This window comes from Stenella coeruleoalba, assembly GCF_951394435.1.
Source record: "Stenella coeruleoalba genome assembly, chromosome: 1".
Taxonomy (NCBI): Eukaryota; Metazoa; Chordata; class Mammalia; order Artiodactyla; family Delphinidae; genus Stenella; species Stenella coeruleoalba.
The window spans coordinates 169,018,316-169,038,452 of record NC_137169.1 but is presented as its reverse complement, the minus strand read 5'-3'; the positions used below and the strand labels follow the sequence as shown (position 1 = coordinate 169,038,452).

Genomic DNA, 20,137 nt, shown 5'->3' with positions numbered 1-20,137 from the left:
AAGAGTGTGGAACAAACAAGGAGCTACCGTATAGCACAGGGAACACTACTCAATGTTATGTGGCAGCCTGGATGGGAGGGGAGTCTGGGGGAGAATGGATACATGTATATGTATGGCTGAGTCGCTTTGCTGTGCACCTGAAACTATCACAACAATGTTAATCGACTATACTCCAACATAAAATAAAAAGTTAAAAAAAAAAGACAGTGTGGAAGGGTTTCAAAGAGGGGACTAAGACTGGGGGATTACAACTGCAGAAGATTCAAGCTGGCTCACTCTTGAGAGTCTTTGTAAGAAGGTACACCCAGCATACTCCATCACATCCATCATAGGGTGATGCTCCCAAAGCCTTCGTCACCTCCCAGACTGGAAACCACGTTGACAGCAATTCTTGTTATACTGAGCCATGCAAGGATGGAAGATGCTTAGAAATTGCTTGTGGGTGTTCATACTGTGGTTATTTGACTGGAGAAGCATTCCCTTCTTAAAAACCAGCTGTCGTAGGCTTTTCTTGGCTTCGGGTGAAGAGGTGACTTCCCTCTTTGATTCAGTGTTCGTAATTGGGCTCTCTGTTAGCAGAGGTGGTGAGAAAACAATGCTAATGAGGTCAGGGGTTCAGTGCCCACGTGGGTCTGTTATCTTTCTTTTGTTCTCTGGCCAAAAGTCTATATCCTTTAACTGTGTCCAGCTACTATGATGAGAATAGAGACGACAATTGGGAGAGAGTAAGGGAATGTGGATGAGTCTATAATCCTATTCTTCCTACGGTGGAAAACAACTCCAAGTTCATGTCCTTTTGCGGCAAAGTCATCTTCAGGGTTGAAGGACTGCCCATTAAGAAGCAGTAAGGAAAATGAAAGGTATCGTTCCACAGTGGTGGTAAGGAGGCTGAAGCTACAGGATCAATGCTCACAGCTAGAGCATCGCTTGGTCATTTATGCTAATAAGAAGATAGCAGTTGCACAGATGATTATTATACAGCCAATTTTCAATTTCTTATTAGCCAAAGTTTCAACATTTCTAGACATCTGTGTAAGGAGTAAAGTGAATTGGTTTGAGATTTTTTTTTTTTTCTCAGCCACTATCTATTGAAGATTCTAATGAACAATGAAATGCCCATAGTTACCCAGAAATAGAAGGCCTGAGTATTCCCACAAGTAGGGCTCAGCCCTGGAGTGATTTAGACCTGGCTTTTTAATCGCAATTCATAATTCCTCATGCTATGCACTGTTTTCTCAGAATTACTATATCTTCTGGAATGTTATGTAGCAATATAAATCAAAGTAGGCACTGACCAAGCATGATGGAAAAACTATGGGCTTCTAAGTTGATCTTATCACCCAGTTATGTGTGTGTGTGTGCGTGTGTGTGTGTGTGTGTGCACGCGCGCGCATATATGGGGAAGCTACTTAACTGCTTTGAACCTCAGTTTCCTTGCTTGTAAAGTGGGGGTATTGATGTTTATCTCATAGGGCTGTTGGAAGAATCAGATGATAGAATAAGGAGAAGTCTGGCAAGTCTAACGTGGTACCTGGCATATTGTAAGTATTTTCCCAGATGACTAGAGTTCTTATTATCAACATTGCGTATATTTATTTTAATCATCTGACAAATTTCCCCCACTTGATTGCAAAACCAAGTGTATAGAGCATCTATTACTAATACCTCATTAGCAGATGCTGTCGATTGCCTTCCCTTACTCCTCAGCCCACCAGAATTCACAGGCGGCTGCAATAGGCAGGTGACATCTTCCCACCTCAGGGACCTAGGTCTTTCCTCTTCTTTGCCTAAGGGCATTCAAAGGCACTTACACAACCTAGAAGCATAAGAGTTTATGCTCCAAGGGCAACTTCAGCCCCAACCAAATGAAAGATGCCTATAGGTGGAGCAATTCTGAGACATACTCCACATGGTTTCTCAGAAGATTCTCAATGTTATTGAGCTGAAGCCACCCACCATGGAGACCCACTCAATAATGCAACATTTTTTTACTTTTCTCCCTTCTCTGTCTCACTTTCCCCATTTCTTCACTTATGATTCCTGGACTCACTATGCAAATAAATTCCTATTCCCTAATTTCTTATCTCAGGGTTTGTTTTGGGGGAACCCAAACTAAAACATCTACCTCATAGGGTTTTTAAAAACATTTTATGCAGTAAAATTGACTTTATTTTTGGTGTGTAGTTCTACGAGTCTTGATGCATACATTTATATACCCACAACCACAACCAGGATACAGAACAGTTTCCTCCCCCTAAAAATTCCCTTTGTAGTCAAACTATCCCCCAACTCTTGACCCATGGCAACTGTTCCTATAAGATTTCCTTTTTCAGAATGTCATAGAGTGTGTACCCTTTCTTCAACTTAATGCCTTTGACATTCATCCATGTTGGTTGTAGATACTAATTCATTCCTTTTCATGGCCGAGCAGCATTCCATTGCACAGATGTGACACAGTTTGCCAATTCAATTCCTGAAGGACATTTGTATTGTTTCTAGTTTTCAAAGATTATGAATACTCCTGCTCTAAACATTCACAGAGGTTTTCATTTCTCTAAGATAAATACCTAGAAGTGGATTTGCTGAATCATATGGTAAGTGTATGTTTAACTTTATAAGAAACTGCCACAATTTTCCAGAGTGACTGTACAATCTTGCACTCCCATCAGCAATGTGTAGGAGTTCCAGTTGCTCCACATCTTTGATAGCACTTGGTATTGTCATGATTTTTTATTATTTTAGCCATTCTACTAGGAGTGTAATGGTATTTTTTGTAGTTTTAATTTGCATTTCCCTAATGGCGGTAAGCATTTTTTCATGCGCTTAATTAGCATTATATTTTTTCTTTGTAGAAGTGTCTGTCAAATCTTTTGCTCAGCTACTTAATTGGGTGATTTATTTTCTCACTGTTGAGTTTTGAGTGTTCTTTATATATTCTGGATATAAGTCCTTTATTAGACGTGATTTGCAAATATTTTCTCCCACTCTGTAGCTTGTCTTTTCCTTTCTCTTAATCATAGGGCTTTAATAAGGACTAATGTGTTTATACACTAAGTTCTTTAAAAACTAAATAGACATGCTGTTTTTCTGTCAGTTGGGGGAAGGCAATATGGAGAAAAGTTTGATTCGGGACTCAGGCAAACCTGGGTTTGAATCCTGGTTCAGTCACCCACAAACTGCTTTGCCATGGACTATTCTGTTAGTTTTCTCATCTGTAAAGTATAGACCACGGTACTTAGCACACAGTGCTTCTGTGAGGATTAAATGAGATAATATGTGTGAAGGACTTAGCCTAGTGCCAGGATGTTGTGAGTGTTCAATAAATGTAAAGATTATATTCTTATTATACAATATTCTCATTTCCAAGCCTTTGCATAATCTGCTCCCTCTGCTTAGATTGTCCTGCTGTACGTCTTATCCCTCTCTCCCTTATTTTCTACTCACCTAAGATGATTCCAATTTAGGGGGCTTTGCTGGACATCACCAGTTTGGGCCAGATGCCCTTCTTGGGGCTCCATAGTACCCTTTAATCACCTTGCATCACTCTGTATTTTAAGCATCATAAGCTGTGGGCAACTCGGGGCAGGGCTAATGTCTTTATCATCTAAAATTATTCTAGGTCGCGTTTGATGAATGAATGAATGAATAAATAAATGAATGAATTCATCTCATGAATTGTCGGGGATTCCAATTAGACGTCCCTCTGAATATTGCCGAATTCAGTCCCTTTATGGCAGCCTTAAACATCCCAAATAGATATCTGTGACTTACACCAGGACCCGGCTTGCAATCAGCCAGTCACTGCATCTTTGACAAGCTGGATGCCGAATGGAGAAACTTGAATGCTTTGCATTTATTTACTTTTACCACGTGCCATAAAAATTAAAAATACATTGTACCACAAGTGCAGTATTTAGTGTCTCACTTTAATTACATTCAAGTGTGTTGCTAAATAGTCTTGAGAAAACCTTAATGACCAGCTGTTCTACCCTTTTCCCATATGTCAGAAATGGTTTCTGAAATCACATTCCGGTACAGTAGGGTTGTATAATTAGGCAGTGTATAGTTAACACTTCTAGATTTTCCGCTTAAACTGTGGACCCTTTACACTAACATATTATGTGATTCTGCTGGTTTGGCGCAATGCAATTAAATGACATGCCAAATAGCAACGGAGATATGCAAACTCCATCAGACTTGTTATCACTGCATCATTATTTGCTCATATCTTTTTCATCATCAGGATGGCATGCTTTTGTGTGTGTGCTATGCAATATTCAGCATGTTTGGCTGATAAATAAACTTAGTAAAAAGGGCTGTAAATTTTTAATATTCCCTTCATAATGCCATTTATCTCACTAGAATTAGATGTGAGAGTGGCTTTTGCATCCTTTTGAACAAAGAGCTATCACTCGAATACACAGCAACCATTTAAGGAAACAAAACTAAACGAAACTAAAATTCCCCAAGGTTGTAATAGAAGCCAATATTTTACACTCCTTCTGGTGGGGAAATGGGGATTTTAGCTATCCCCAAACTGGATTAGGGAGATAAAAGAAGTTGAATTTGACAATTGATTATTGTGAAAATAAATCATTAGTTACTTGCCATTGCTTGACTCTGAGCTTAATGAGTTGTTTTGAAACCATAGTAATATCTTATTTGCTTAAATTTGGTTAATTCTTTGATTTTTGAGTATAGACAAGAGACTGAAACAGAAATATAAAATAAGGAAATGGGAAAATTCTATGAACTAATAATATTCTTTGGCTCTTCCTTTCCTTCTCCTCCAAAGAAAATGTCCTTGACATTGTCCCAAATTTCAAGTCAAAACATAACTTTGATTTCTGATTGAGAATTGCCCAGATAAATATATTAAGACCAAGTCACAGGTGAAGCTTTCTCGAGTCCTAAACAGCAAATTCATTTTTGAAAAAGCTAAGAGAGAGCTTCACTGTTCTAAGACCGATTTACACCATTTTTTTCTTCTAAGCTTGAATTTCCAATGACTTATTTAGATGTAAGCACTGACAGCTGTAATCATGTTTTAAATCTTGCTTTGTATCCTTAGTTATAATGTTGTTCAATTAATATTCAGAATAATGGAAGTGATGCGCTCTTTTGAAAAAGACTTGAATACAGTCCAGTGCTTTGGGAAACTGACTCTCGAGAGGATTAATCAGCATTTAAAACTTGCATTAACAAAAATCTGATCTTCCGCCATGCGGCATGCATAATACTTTTCGTTTTTAGACATTTTAGCTTAATACTACGGCAGCCTTTGTCCTGATTTTTTTAAAATGATTTTAAAATTGAGCTCCTTCAGATCAATTTTGCCTTGACCCTTGTGCATAATTGGACACTTGCAATTGAAAAATATAAGGATGCTCTTTTGCATGGTGCACTAAACTGTATTTCCATTATTAAACATAAGGGCAATAGTGGACTACAACTTAGTACTTAACATCTCAGGTTTTTCCCCTCAATTTATATCCAAAAAGTTTTCAATCTTTCTTCAAAGCTCAATTATCCAAACCCAGTCCTTGAGAGAAAAAGAGCTAAAAATGATGTTTTAATAACAAAAAATGATCAAGGGTAAAACAATTGATGATTAGTGGTCTCTTCTTCTTTGTTTTTAAATAAGTGTAAATCACAGAGTTATTTACATGTAAACAAGGATTTGGGTTCTAAAGCTGAAATAAAATGACATGATGGAAAATAAACTGGGAGACAGTGGACGGAGGGCTCTGTTTGGCTCATAGCTAAATGGGAATGAAATCAATTTTAGAAACAGGGAAGAAAGATGACTGTGAAAGCAGAATAGAAAAAACTTGCTGTTTTATCCTAGTAAAGTGATCGGCTGTTTTATGACCAGAAATAAAGTCAAGTGAGCACATACTTCTGTGGGTTTTGTCTCTCCTTAGCCCAGCGGCTTGCTCTCTGGCCCAGGACCCGTTGTTTTTCCTCTGCTGAGACCACGCTGCTGACCCTGGTGCTAAATGTGGCCTGGAAGGATTTTATTCTTCCCTTTGCATGTTTTTAGAAAAACCTCTTGGCTTCAGTGATAAGCAGTGGACACTGCAGAGCGGATTCTTATTGCCGCTGGCCTCACTAGGATTTTTTAACAGGCACAGCAAATGGTCGATAAATGCTCATTGGAAGAATCTCTTTAAAAGCCCTAATTAAGTGCCTGCCTGCCAGGGTTGTGCAGGTTTCCACTCAGAACTTTGCTCACCTGGCCCTCCTTCTCAGCAGAGGGGTCCCTGCTTTGGCAGCCTCTTTGAGTCCCACGACTCCTCTGAGACGGAGAGTGAAGGACATACAGAGAGGGATGGAGGCTCTCGGGAAGGTGCGGGGCAGCTGCCCGCTGAAGGAGCTGAAGGTGCTGCATGCAGAAGGGAAATGGGAAGCCATCGGCTTCTGAGTCGGGGGCTAAACACGGGCGGGATAGATAGTCAAGAGAACAAAAGTATTTATTTAAGTGGTGTTTAAACACTGTTTATTTAAACACCACTGGACAGTGGAGTGTTTGCATCACACCTACAGCTAAGGGCATGTTATGTTAATGAGGGTGTTAAAAACATAAAGGTTGAAAAACAGGGAAGCCTGTGCCTGACAGAAGCATTGGTGGCGAATGCATTTTTATCCACAAACTGCCTACATTTGTGGAGGTGAGTGGGCTTGGATGTAGAGAGAGCAAGGACCACAGCTTCTGTCTTTCTAACAGGAAAGAGTCTTGTGTTTAAAAAGTCTCTTTCTCAGAGTACTGAAGAGGTTTTTTTTTTTGGTTGGTTTACTTGTTTTCCTTGCTTTGTAACATTTTTCTCCATGGGTGGCTGTCAGTGAGGTAGGCAACAGAGCTGAGCCCTGGGCCCAAGTGGGTACCCTGCCCTCTCCTACAGCGAGTGGGGGGATAAGGGCCTGCTCCCTGGATACATTTCGCTAGGATCCTGGCATTTGGGGAATTTGTTTAACTTCCTGGGGAAAGATTCCACCACCCCTGTTTTGGGGGCAAATTATGAACATTTTGACAGGCTCAAGGCCCACTCTTCTCTTAGCCCAGTATAACCTTTCTAAAACTCAAATAAGATTAGGATAGTTCCTTGCTTCAAAATGTAACAAATGGTTTCCCCTGGCCTATTAAAAGAAATCCCAAAACTTTAGCATTATCAACCGTGCCTTCACTCTCTGACCCCAGACCACCCCCCAGGCTGTGTTTTTTTCTTTTCATCCATCGTCTCCAGACACCTTGGACTCAAGTCAGAGTAGCCTAGACATCACTCCTTAAACAGAAGTGCTTTTCCTTTCACTGTGTCCTTGCTCAAAGAACACTCCCTCCTTTGCCCTTTGCCTGTATGGAGAGCTCCTACTTATCCTTCAGTGCCCAACTCAAATGCCTCTTCATCTCTGCGGCTTTTCCTGAACCCCCCTGGTGCTCTCACCTCCTTCCACATCCTCCACCCTATTCCCACTCAAGAAGAACTATTCACCCCTATAGCTGTGATCCCCCTACTATAGCAACTATCACTCACACTATAGGTATTTTTGTTGTTGTTTCTCCCACAAAATTGTGTATTATGCAAGAGTTGGAATACTAGCTCCAAAGCTGTAATTTCATAAATATTTGTTGAAGTGAATTTGCCCTTTAATAAACACTAAGAGTATTTCAAGATCTTAGAACTGAAAGAACATCAAAGAGTTTATATTCAAAAGTTTGTTTGTTTTCCTTGTCTATCAAATACAAAAATGTATAAGTTAAGAGCTTAGACCTATTCTTTAAATTTAAGAACTTTCTTCCAGGGGATATATATTTTTTCCTATTCCAGACCATAAGATGCAGTGATACATCTAATAATTACAAAAATATCTAATTTTTTTCTGATCTTAGAAAAACTTAGAATGTAAGTAGATTGATTTCTTGGTTTAAACTGTGTATCTAGTAAAACTCCCTACCTCCAGCGAGAATGGCACTTAAGTATAGATCTCTGAAAAGTGTCTGATCAGATTCAATGTAAGCCTACAAAGACTGCATCGAAGGAATGCTAAAAATATAGTTTTCTGTACTGTGATGTAGACGGGAAAAGCAGCATTACTCCATTTCATATCTATGGCAGTGCCTGTTATACACCTTCCAAAGTCACAATATTTTCTAGACAAGCAGATCTTAAGGCTTTTGCCCATAAGAGTCATCTAGAACGGGAGGTGGAAAACTATAGCCCACAGGCTAAATCCAGCATGCTGCCTGTTTTTGTAATAATAAAGTTCTACTGGAACACAGCCACGCCCTTGTAGTCTCAAATTGTCTATAGCTGCTTCCAGGCTGCAATGGCAGGGGTGAAGAGTTGCAACTATATGACCCACAAGACTGAAAATTTTACTATTTGGTTCTTTGCAGACAATGTTTGCTGACTTTTGACCTAAAAGTTTCATTTTTGTTTCATTTTTTTAAATAAAACAGATGCCCAAGTCCTACCTTAGATAGATTAGTAATTGGAAGAGTAAAACCTGGCCATTTGTGTATATAAGAAGCTCCACATGTGATTCTGAGTACAGGCTCTTAATTTTTATTTTTCAAGAAGTTATCCATAAATCTTGCCAAGCAAATTCTCATAGCACAAGGAATGTCCCTCTAAGGCAAGCACCATATTTTACTTACCTTTGCATCCATAATGCCTAACACTGCTCTAAACATAATTAGATGCAAATAATGCTTTTGTCAAGTGAATGAGTGAGTGGGCAAGGTGAGGAATCTTAGATTGCAGATGTAACTAGACCCTCTAAAAATCACAGTACATGGCAAGTACCTTCTCAGGCCCTGGACATTTGCCCTTTTACTTTCCAGTGAGATTTCTTTCTTCCAACTTCAACCTTACCTAGAAAAACACAAATGCTACTGATTCTCTGTGGATCTGAAATTTTTAAAAAATTTCCAAGAGTGTCAAATGAGGCATGCCTTGGTCTGCATTAGGATGGTCATCTTCTCACTGCTTGGGACACGCAGGGAAAAAAAATTAATCTCATCATGAGAAATGGTGCAGATGGTATATTTGGCATCACCAGCCTGCGTCGATCAGAGATGCATTTATTTACATGACTTTGTTTGCATTGTGACTATTTACCTGGGCCCTTGCTCACATTTAACCTTTCGAAGGGCCAGCAGAGAGTGAGCCATTTTGTCCTTGGGATTGGATGGAGCAAGCTCCCATAGGGATGATGTTTGTATTTCTTCCTACCTGCAACACACTCATTTCTTACAACCCCAGAAAACATTTGGTTATGTTATCTCTTGGGTCCAGGAGGAGTGTGGACTGTGCCAAGTTTAAGAGCCATTGCCAAATACCATGGTTTGCATTATGTAGACAGCACGCCAGTGTAACTGGCGCTACTAGTTGTAGATTTGAGCTCTCGCCTCAGAGGCAAAGGATCCCTTAGTCATTTCCAACTGGGATCGTGCCCTTTGCTTTGGTTATGAGATATCTTTGTGTGTGCGCACAGACCATGGCCTGCAGGCACAACTGATGGACCACTGTGACTGACTTCTTCTAGGCTGGGACAGTGAGCCCCCAAAGTGGCACCAAAGTGGTCTCAGACCCCATGGGTGACTTGGAGACGCTGAGAAACAGCATGGTGCCTTAGAAAGGGCCTTGGGGAGCCTGGTTCTGGGTCTGTAAAATGGACAAGTCACTTACTTTCTCTGAGCTTTGGTTTCCTCATCTTTTGACAGGAATAATCAGAGCTGTTGTTATGACAACTGAGCTAATCCATATAAAGCATCTGGTGCAGTAACTGGCACCAAGGAAGCTCTCAATAAAAGTTTTTATTATTAATGTTATTATTATCATTATTATTGATATATATATCTTACTTAAGACACATGGTGGTTGTGAAGATGAAATAACTGATATTGAAGTGCTCTGTGAATCTTCAGAACTCAGCATATGTGAGGAATGCTTGTTTCAGGGGGAAGGAAGGGTAATTGCATACAGAGGCTCTGTCAAAACATGTTTCAACATGATTCTCTGACCAAGAGTCCCCAATATTTTTGAAATAAGAACTTACCGAGTCATACAGAGAAAGACAAATACTGTATGACATCACTTATATGTGGAATCTAAAAAACACAACAAACTAGTGAATAAAACAAAAAAAGAAGCTAACTCACAGATAGAGAGAACAAACTAGTGATTACCAGAGAGGAGGGAAGCGGGGAGGGACTATAGGGGTAGGGGCAAAAAAAGGGTTGTTATGGGATTATATGAAATCGATGGGAAACTTTTGAAAATTGTGAAGAATTATAGAATTTAAAGAACCTTTCATTCAAAAAAATTATAAAAACACAAGGTAATAATATAAAGTAACTGGTTTGTAATCATAAAAATAATTAAAACGTGGAGAATTTAATTTTAAATCAAAAAGAAGAAGAAGAAGCTACTATTCATTTTTCCAAACCCTTGAGAGACCAATGGCCTATTGGTAAGCAGTCGTTCTGATGAGCTGATTCCAGTGAGGAGGTAGCAGGTGTGCTAGTGGGACTGTTTCTGAGCAGAATCAAGGTTGGGCCTGGATGCTGCCTGGACTGCACTTCTTGCTGTGTATTGAGGCAGCCACTGAGGGAATGCAAGAGGATTTCTACCAGAGAAGGCAGCAAGCATGTGAGCCATCTACCTGGGGGAGTGATGGGACAGAGAAGCAATTTCCTGGTGTGTTTGAAAATGTGTTACCTCACTTGGCCTGGGAGCCTAATGGTTTCATTCAACAGGCATTTATTGCTTTCCCACTTCCCTAGACCAGTGCACAAGGGGTACACTTTGAGCAGGCTGGGTGAAGTGATCTTCCCCCTGGCCATAAGTTGAAAAGATGGAAGGAATCAAGGCTGTCCTTGAAAATAATGGGAAGGTGTGGATATATTCAAGTCCATTATTCTTTATAAGTACATCTCAGTGTTGCTTCATGAGGAAGATTATTGCACAGTGGTCTCTAAGGTTTTCATAAGGAATCAAATGTAATCAGAAGAAATCACAGATGCTTAAGATGACAGCTACTAGTCATGACAATGGCATCTCAAACTCTGGTGTCACATGCCTCACAGTTGGGATACACAATGGGTGCCCTGCAAGGCCTTGTTCATAGGGCTCTGAAACATCTACCTGGTCAATCAATTCAGTAAGAAAGGTCATTCAACAATAATTAGATTTTTCCCACACCTCACCTGCCTAGCAAAGTTCTAGGCACATAATAGGTATTCAATAAAACCTTAAGACTAATTTAATGATAATATATAATATTTGTTAAACACTTGAGAGATGTCAGGTCCTTTTATAACTGCTTTATATGTGTTGATTAATATTATCCTCACAATAGCTTAATAAGATAGCATTATTATCACCATTTTCAGAGGTGAAGAAATAATAGCCTTTTGTTCAGGGTCATAGAGTTAGAAGTGGTGGAGCTGAATTCCACCCAGGCTGAAAGATTCAGAGCCCATTAAAACACATGCAGGCACTAGACTCAATTTAAAAGTAACGTGTGGCTTCCTTTGCTGCGCAAAATCTTTTAAGTTTCATTAGGTCCCATTTGTTTATTTTTGTTTTTATTTCCATTTCTCTAGGAGGTGGGTCAAAAAGGATCTTGCTGTGATTTATGTCATAGGGTATTCTGCCTATGTTTTCCTCTAAGAGTTTGATAGTGTCTGGCCTTACATTTAGGTCTTTGATCCATTTTGAATTTATTTTTGTGTATGGTGTTAGGGAGTGTTCTAATTTCATTCTCTTACATGTTGCTGTCTATTTTTACCAGCACCATTTATTGAAGAGGCTATCTTTTCTCCATTGTATATTCTTGCCTCTGTTGTCAAAGATAAGCTGACCATATGTGCATGGGTTTATCTCTGGGCTTTCTATCCTGTTCCATTGATCTATATTTCTGTTTTTGTGCCAGTACCATACTGTCTTGATTACTGTAGCTTTGTAGTATAGTCTGAAGTCCAGGAGTCTGATTCCTACAGCTCTGTTTTTCTTTCTCAAGATTGCTTTGGCTATTCAGGGTCTTCTGTGTTTCCATACAAATTATAAAATTTTTTGCTCTAGTTCTGTGAAAAATGCAATAGGTAATTTGATAGGGATTGCATTGAATCTGTAGATTGCTTTGGGTACTATAGTCATTTTCACAATGTTGATTCTTCCAATCCAAACAAGATGAAAAGACAACCCTCAGAATGAGAGAAAATAATCCTGAAAAGGATTAGTCTCCAAAATATACAAGCAACTCATGCAGCTCAATATCACAAAAACAAACAACTCAACCCAAAAATGGGCAGAAGACCTAAGTAGACACTTCTCCAAAGTAGACATACAGATGGCCAACAAACATATGAAAAGATGCTCAACATCACTAATCATTAGAGAAATACAAATCAAAACCACAATGAGGTATCACCTCACACCAGTCAGAATGGCCATCATGAAAAACTCTACAAACAATAAATGCTGGAGATGGTGTGGAAAAAAGGGAACCCTCCTGCACTGTTGGAGGGAATGTAAATTGATACAGCCACTATGTAAATTGATACAGCCACTATGGAGAACAGTATGGAGGTTCCTTTAAAAACTAAAAATAGAATTACCGTATGACCCAGAAATCCCACTATTAGACATATACCCTGAGAAAACCATAACTCAAAAATATACATGTACCACAATGTTCATTGTAGCGCTATTTAAAATAGCCAGGACATGGAAGCAACCTAAATGTCCATCAACAGACAAATGGATAAAGAAGATGTGGCATATATATACAATGGAATATTACTCAGCCATAAAAGGCAACGAAATTGTTATTTGTAATGAGGTGGATGGACCTAGAGTCTGTCATACAGAGTGAAGTAAGTCAGAAAGAGAAAAACAAATACCGGATGCTAATGCACACATATGGAATCTAAAAAAACGGTACTGATGGACCTAGTGACAGGGCAGGAATAAAGACGCAGATGTAGAAAATGGACTTGAGGTCATGCGGGGGGAAGAGGAAGCTGGGACGAAGTGTGAGAATAGCACTGACATATATACACTACCAAATGTAAAATGGATGGCTAGTGGGAAGCTGCTGCATAGTACAGGGAGATCAGCTTGATGGTTTGTGACGACCTAGAAGGGGTGGGATAGGGAGGGTAGGAGGGAGGTTCCAGAGGGAGGGGATATGGGGATATATGTTTATATATAGCTGATTCATTTTGTTGTACAGCAGAAACTAACACATCATTGTAAAGCAATTATACTCCAATAAAGATATAAAAAAATAAAAGTAATGGGTGGTTTTGAAAAGAAAGAAAACATTGAATTCGGGGAATGTCCACTTAAGGTGCTTCTTTGACTGACTGCCTTTTAAATCTTGGCTCAACACTTGGCATCAACCATTTTTGTATGGGTGTAATTTTAGTAAAAATTATGCAAAGCAAGTAGATTATATCATGTAGAGCAAGAACTTGGTGATTGGTCTGAGGCCATGGAAGGAAGGAAAGGAGGAAAGGAGGAAGGAAAGGAGGGAGGAAAGAAGGAAATAAGAAAGGAAGGAAGGAGGGCAAGAAGGAGGGAGAGAAGAGAAGAGGGAGGAAAGGAAGAAAGAAGGAAAGATATGAGACTAATTTGATGGTGGAGATAGAAACTGTTGAGTGTGTATGTTTGTGTTTGTATAGAAGCAGTAAGAAGAAGAATGAAAGCATCTTTCCATTATAAGTTCTCATATTTCTTCATGCTTCCTGCTCCTTTATAGTGTGCACTTTTCAGAGAAAGGTCTAGTAGTGACCCAACACATTCTAACTACTCATAAACCTATATGAGTATAGATTTATATCCCCCAATGTGGGGGAGAAGAAGGTCCACAGAATTACAGTGAAAGAGGATTGATGACAGTGTTGGTTCTGTGAGCAACCCCATTCAAGACATCAAAGGAAAAGCCCCAACAGGCAGTTCCCTTTAGCCTGGAAGAAGGAGTGAAAGACAGCCAGACTCTCTCATCATCCAATCACATCTCAGGGGTTCAGATTTTCTCAGCTCCCTGGAGGCTTCTGCCCTTGCAGACAGGAGGATTATAGAAGATGGGGAGTTTGCAGGCATCCAGTGGCACTGCCTGTAACCACACTAGGCACTGCCACTCTGCAGTGATCACACCAGGATGGAGAACTCCTCCTAAACCCAAGCCTATTACAGCTCTACCTGCGAGGCAGCCCACACAGAGGGTGGCAAAGCTGCCACCATGCCTGCCAGAAGAGGCTGGTGGCCAATATGTTACACAGAGCTGAGAGGCCAAGGAGCAGTGGTTGTAGTGGACCAGGTAGCCAGTTCTTGGTTAGCACTTTGCAGAGGGATCAGATGGCCTCCAACATCGAGAACCGTTGCAGGAAAGATGAAAGGGGAAACTTCAGCCCGGGAGAAAGAAACATGGCACACTCTGGCCCCCAGAGAAGAGAGAGAAAATGGCAGGCACCCAAGGACAGATCTTGTCTCATGAAGAGGTTTTTAGCTGTTCCAATGGAGAAGGAAGTGTGCCTTGTGGGTAGAAGGAGCATATCTAGCCTATTCTGAAGTTCCCAGGCAGTGTCAGGTGCCAAGGTTGTAGAGTTAGACTCGACACAGCAAAAGAATTCTCCTAAAGTGCTTTGAAACACAAGAGAAATTGTTTTCAACCTACTGAGTGGCAGAAGGAGTAGTGGTGGATGATATAACTTGCTAATTCTTTTTCATAGTGAATTTATGCCACTGGGTAATTGACTTAAAGAAATGGACATCTGTTGTGAGATTTTGTCCATTTTAACTTTATAATGTTTTGGGGGGATGCTATAGACAGAATCGTGTCCCCCCAAAGTCATATGTTGAAGGCGTGATCCCCAGTGTGCCTATAATTGGAATAAGGAAGTAATTAAGGTTAAGTCAGGTCATAAAGGTGGATGGAGCCCTGATCCATCCAAGAGGATTAGTGTCCTAATAAGAAGCAATACCAGAGAGCTCATTCTCTCTTCTCCACGTGAGAACACAGCACGAAGGCAGCCATCTACAAGCCAGAAGAGAGCTCTCAGCAGGAACTGGAACCTTGATTTTCGACTACCCTGTCTCCAAAACTCTGAGAAAATAAACTCCTGTTGTTTAAGTCACACAGTCTGTGGTATTTTGTTACAGCAGCCCCAGTAGACGAAGACAGGGATGGGGGTGTGGGGGCATGAGATGCTTTAAGTATCTGCAAGCTCAATTTCCTGTAATGTGCTCAGATAAGACTGTAAAGCCAGAGGCTGTTTGTAAAACTTTGGCTTTCTGTATGGTGCTGAGGAGTTAACCCCAAATGATCCATCTGAGTCCCAGGGTTTGTATTTGTGGGGAGGGGCACAGCATTTATCTTGAAAAGTCTGTAAACTTTTTTAAAGATGAAAAATGTTATATGGAAAGTAGCACTATAAAAGCAGAGTGTGAAAAAAATACGAGAGGGAGAACTCAAGAACAAAAAAATAATGCTTATATTGGCCTACAGGGAGTAGAACACTTAGACCAACTTTAGTACTGAATATTGCCTTTTAAAAAAAAAATCACGTCTCCTAAAACCAATTCCAAATGGAGTCATATCAATCCAAATGCTAGAATCAGGGGAATTTTCCAGTGAGGGAGAACATTTTGGTAATATTAGTAATTTAGTTTTCTTGTAAGGAAATTAATTCAGTGATTTGTTCAGAATAGTTACAAAAATGTACAGTCTCAGAGATTAGTGAGGAATCCAGTTCCTGCTGGAGACAGCAATTCTCTGGTCTCCTAGAGGAGATAAATTATAATATTTTATTTGTGTCACAGCAGGGGAAAGGAAGGGGAAGTTCTCTGGCTTCTGTCCCTTTGTCCTGGAAGACTTACAGACTTACATGGAACATATCTCCTGCTTTCTTGCCTTATTATTATTGTTTTCTTTTTTTCCTTGTTCATATTTGCTTGAATATTTTACCATTTTTATTGTGATATAACTGACATATAATGTGTAAGTTTAAGGTGTACATTTGTGATGATTTGATTTGATATATGTGTATATTTCAAAATGATTATACCAATAAGGTTGGTTAACACATCCATCACCTCACACAGTTACCTTGTGTGTGTGTGTGTGTGTGTGTGTGTGTGTAGAACTTTAAAGATTGACTCTTAGAAACTTTCAGGTATACAATACAGTACTGTTTTGTCATCCTGCTATACATTAGATCCCCAGAAATCATTCATTTCAAAACTGCAAATCTGTATCCTTTGACCACCTTCATCCAACCCATCCCACCTCCCTCAATCCCTGCCAACCACCAATCTCTGTTTTTATGAGTTTGTTTTTTTTAAGACTCTACATATAAGTGAATTCATATAGTATTTATCTTTTTCTGACTTATTTCACTGAGCATAATACCCTCAATTTTCATCAATGTTGTTGCAAATGGCATGATTTCCTTCTTTTTTATGGCTGAATAATATTCCATTATATATATCTGTATCTATCTATCTGTCTATCTATATAACATTTTTTTTCCCATTCATCCATTGACAGACACTTATGTTGCTTCCATACCTTGGCTATTGTGAATAACACTGATTTGAACATGGAGTATAGATATCTCTTTGAGATAGTGATTTCATTTCCTTTGGACATGTACCCGAAAGTGGAATTTCTGGATCATATGATAGTTCTATTTTTAATTTTTTGAGGAAACTTTCTACTCTCCCATACTGCACCAGTTTACACTCCCACCAACAGTGCACAGGGGATCCCTTTTGTCCACATCTTTGCCAATACTTGTTATCTCTTGTCTTTTTGATGATAGCCATTCTAACAGGTGTGAGGTGATATCTCACTGTGGATTTGATTTGCATTTCCCTGATGATTAATGATGTTGAGCACCTTTCCATGTACCTGTTGGCCATTTGTATATCTTCTTTGGGAAAATGTCTATTCAGGTCCTTTGACTATATTTAATTGGGTTATTTGGGGTTTTAGTTTTGGTTTGGGGTTTATTTTGCTAATCAGTTGTATGAACTTCTACTATATTTTGGATATTAACCCCTTACCAGATATATGGTTTGCAAATATTTCTCCCATTCTGTAGGTTGCCTTTTCATATTATTAATTATTTCTTTTGCTGTGCAGAGGCTTTTTAGTTTGATATAGTCCCACTTGTTTATTTTTGCTTTTGTTGCTTGTGCTTTAGGTGTCAAACCCAAGAAAATTATTGTCAAGACCAATGTCAAAGAGCTTACCTCCATGTTTTCTTCTAGGACTTCTGTAGTTTCAGATATTACATTTAAGTCTTAATCCATTTCAAGTTAATTTGTGTGAGTAGTGTAAGGTAGGGGTGTAGTTTCATTATTGAAGAGACTATCTTATCCTGTGAGTATTCTTAGCTCCCTTGACAAATACTGGTTGACATAAATGCATGAGTTTATTTTTGGGTTCTCAATTCTGTTCCACTGGTCTGTGTGTCTTCTTTTAATGCCAGTACCATACTGTTTTGATTACTATAGCCTTGTAATATAGTTTGAAACCTATTTATAAGTGTGCATCCTGCTTTTGTTCTTCTTTCTCAAGATTGCTTTGGTTACTCAGGGTCTCTCATGTGGTTCCACACAAATTTCAGGATTTCTTTTTCTATTTCTGTTTTAAAATGTCATTAAAATCTTGGTAGGGATTGCATTAAATCTGTAGATTGCTTTCAGTAGTATGGACATTTTAACAATATTAATTCTTCCAGTCCATGAACATAGAATATCTTTTTATTTGTTTGTGTCTTCAATATCTTACATCAATGTTTTATACTTTTCAGTATACAGACCTTTCACCTCTTTGGTTAAGTTTATTCCTAAGTATTTTTATTCTTTTTGATGCTATTAAATGGGATTGTTTTCTTTATTTCTTTTTCAGATAGTTTGTTGTTAGTATATAGAAATGCAACCAATTTTTGCATATTGATTAAGAAAAGAAATGAGAGTTGCTGACAGGCAAATATGGAACATTCAAAGAGAAGCAGAAAAACTAAAACTATCTCTGAAAGATGCTGCTAAGAAGGGCCAGAAGGATATCTGTGTAGTTCTGGCCAAAGAGGAGATCAGGTCAAGGAAGTCTGTGAGCAAGCTTTATGCATCCAAAGCTCACATGAATTCTTTGTTCACAGGGATGAAGAGTCCTTTGAAGATTACATAAATCCAGTTCAAATAAATAGATTATAGAATGCAGATAAAATGAATAGATTAATAAATGCAGGCATTGTCCAAAGAGATGAAGAAAGCTGGGAACATGGAGAAATGTTAGAGAACACTTTTGAAATCATAGATGATCAAGAAGAAATGGAAAAAGCAGCAGAAATGGAAATTGAAAAAATTCTGTTTGAAATTACAACAGGGGCCTTGGACAAAGCACCTAGTAAAGTGACCAATGCTGTTATGGAACCTGAATCTCCAGGAGTGACGGCCACCTCAGAAGTTGAAGGGGAGGAAGAGGCCCTGGAGGCCATGCATCCCAGCTGGCCATGCTTTGTGGCTAGGGGCCACCCTGCTGGGCCTCAGGCTTTTCTCATGGCTCACTTACTGTGTGTACATACACTCCTCTGATGCAGCTACTATTTTATGTATCTCTTGCACTACACCTCTGTGATGAGGCATTGCATTCTGGAGAAGATTCTCTCTGAATATCTCTTCACTGTGCAGAAGTTTTGTGATCTCAGCCAGACTGTTCTTATGAGAAGTGGTGTAATAAATGCACCATTTTTAGGAGTATAAACAGAAGTATCTTTTTAGGGGGGAAGCAAAGAAATCTGTCTTCTCACAAAGCACTTTTGAGAATAGAGTTGATTGCCTGAATGTTGAGGACTCTATATTCTTTTTGTATGTAAAACACTATATAAATAGATTTTAATAAATTTCTGCTTTAACACTTAGAAAAAATTTTAAAGTTTTCTACGTATAAGATCGTGTCATCTGCAAACAGAGAAAATTTTACTTCCTCCTTTCTGATTTGGATGCTTTTTATTTCTTTTTCTTGCCTGACTAGTCTGGGTAGGACTTCCAGTACTATATTGGATAGAAGTACTAAGGGAGGGTGCCTATGTCTTGTTCCTGACCTTAGAGAAAACCCTTTCAACCTTTCATCATTGAGTATGATGTTTGTTAGCTGTGGGCTTGTCATATATGGCCTTTATTATGTTGAGGTATGTTCCTTCTATACTCAAATTGAGAGTTTTTATTATGAAAGGATGTTGAATTTTGTCAAATGCTTTATCCACATCTATTGAGATGATCATATGATTTTTATCTTTCATTCTATTAATGTGATGTATTGCATTTAATAATTTTTAAATATTGAGCCATTGCTTGAATTCCACTTGATCATGTAATGTGATCTTTTTATTGTGCTGTTCAATTCGGTTTGCTAGTATTTTGTTGAGAATTTTTACGTCTACATTTGTCAGGGATATTGGCCTGTAGTTTTTTTCATATAGTGTCCTTATCTGACTTTGGTATTAGATAATGCTAACATTGTATCATGAGTTTGGAAGTGTTCCCTCCTTTTCATTTTTTGGGGGAGAGTTTGAAAAAATGCATTAATTCTTTAAATTAATTCAAAATTCATTAATTCTTCAAATGTTTGGTAGGATTCACTAGTGAAATGATCTGGTCCTGGACTTTTCTTTGTTGGGAGGTTCTTTATTCAATCTCCTCACTCATTATTGGTCTGTTCAAATTTTCTGTTTCTTTATCATTTGGTCTCAGTAGGTTGTGAGTGTCTGGCAATTTACCTATTTCTTCCAGGTTGTCTAATTTGTTGGTGTATAATTGTTCTTTGTAGTCTCTTATGATCCTTCATATTTCTGTGATATCAGTTGTAATGTCTCCTCTTCTGTTTATAATTTTTTTTGAGTCCCCTCTCTTTTTTTCTTGGTTAGTCTAACTAAAAATTTGTCAATTATGTCTTTTCAAAGAACCAACTTCTAGTTTTGTTAATTTTTCTCTTGCTTTCCTATTTTTTATTTTATTTATTTCTCCTCTAATCTTTATTATTTCATTCTTTCTGCTAACTGATCTTTTTCTTTTTTCCTAGTTCCTTGAGGTATGTTAGGTTGTTTATTTGAGATCTTTCT

General features: G+C 38.7%; 1 pseudogene across 1 annotated transcript in view; it reads left to right on the top strand.

The window, feature by feature from the left end:
- The window catches only part of LOC307177979 (charged multivesicular body protein 3-like), a 50,570-nt pseudogene extending 31,959 nt beyond the window's left edge, over positions 1-18,611 (top strand). The window contains exon 2 of the transcript in view: positions 17,979-18,611. The product of the transcript in view is annotated as a charged multivesicular body protein 3-like (transcript). The remainder of the gene's footprint in view (positions 1-17,978) is intronic.
- The last annotated feature ends 1,526 nt before the right edge of the window (positions 18,612-20,137 follow it).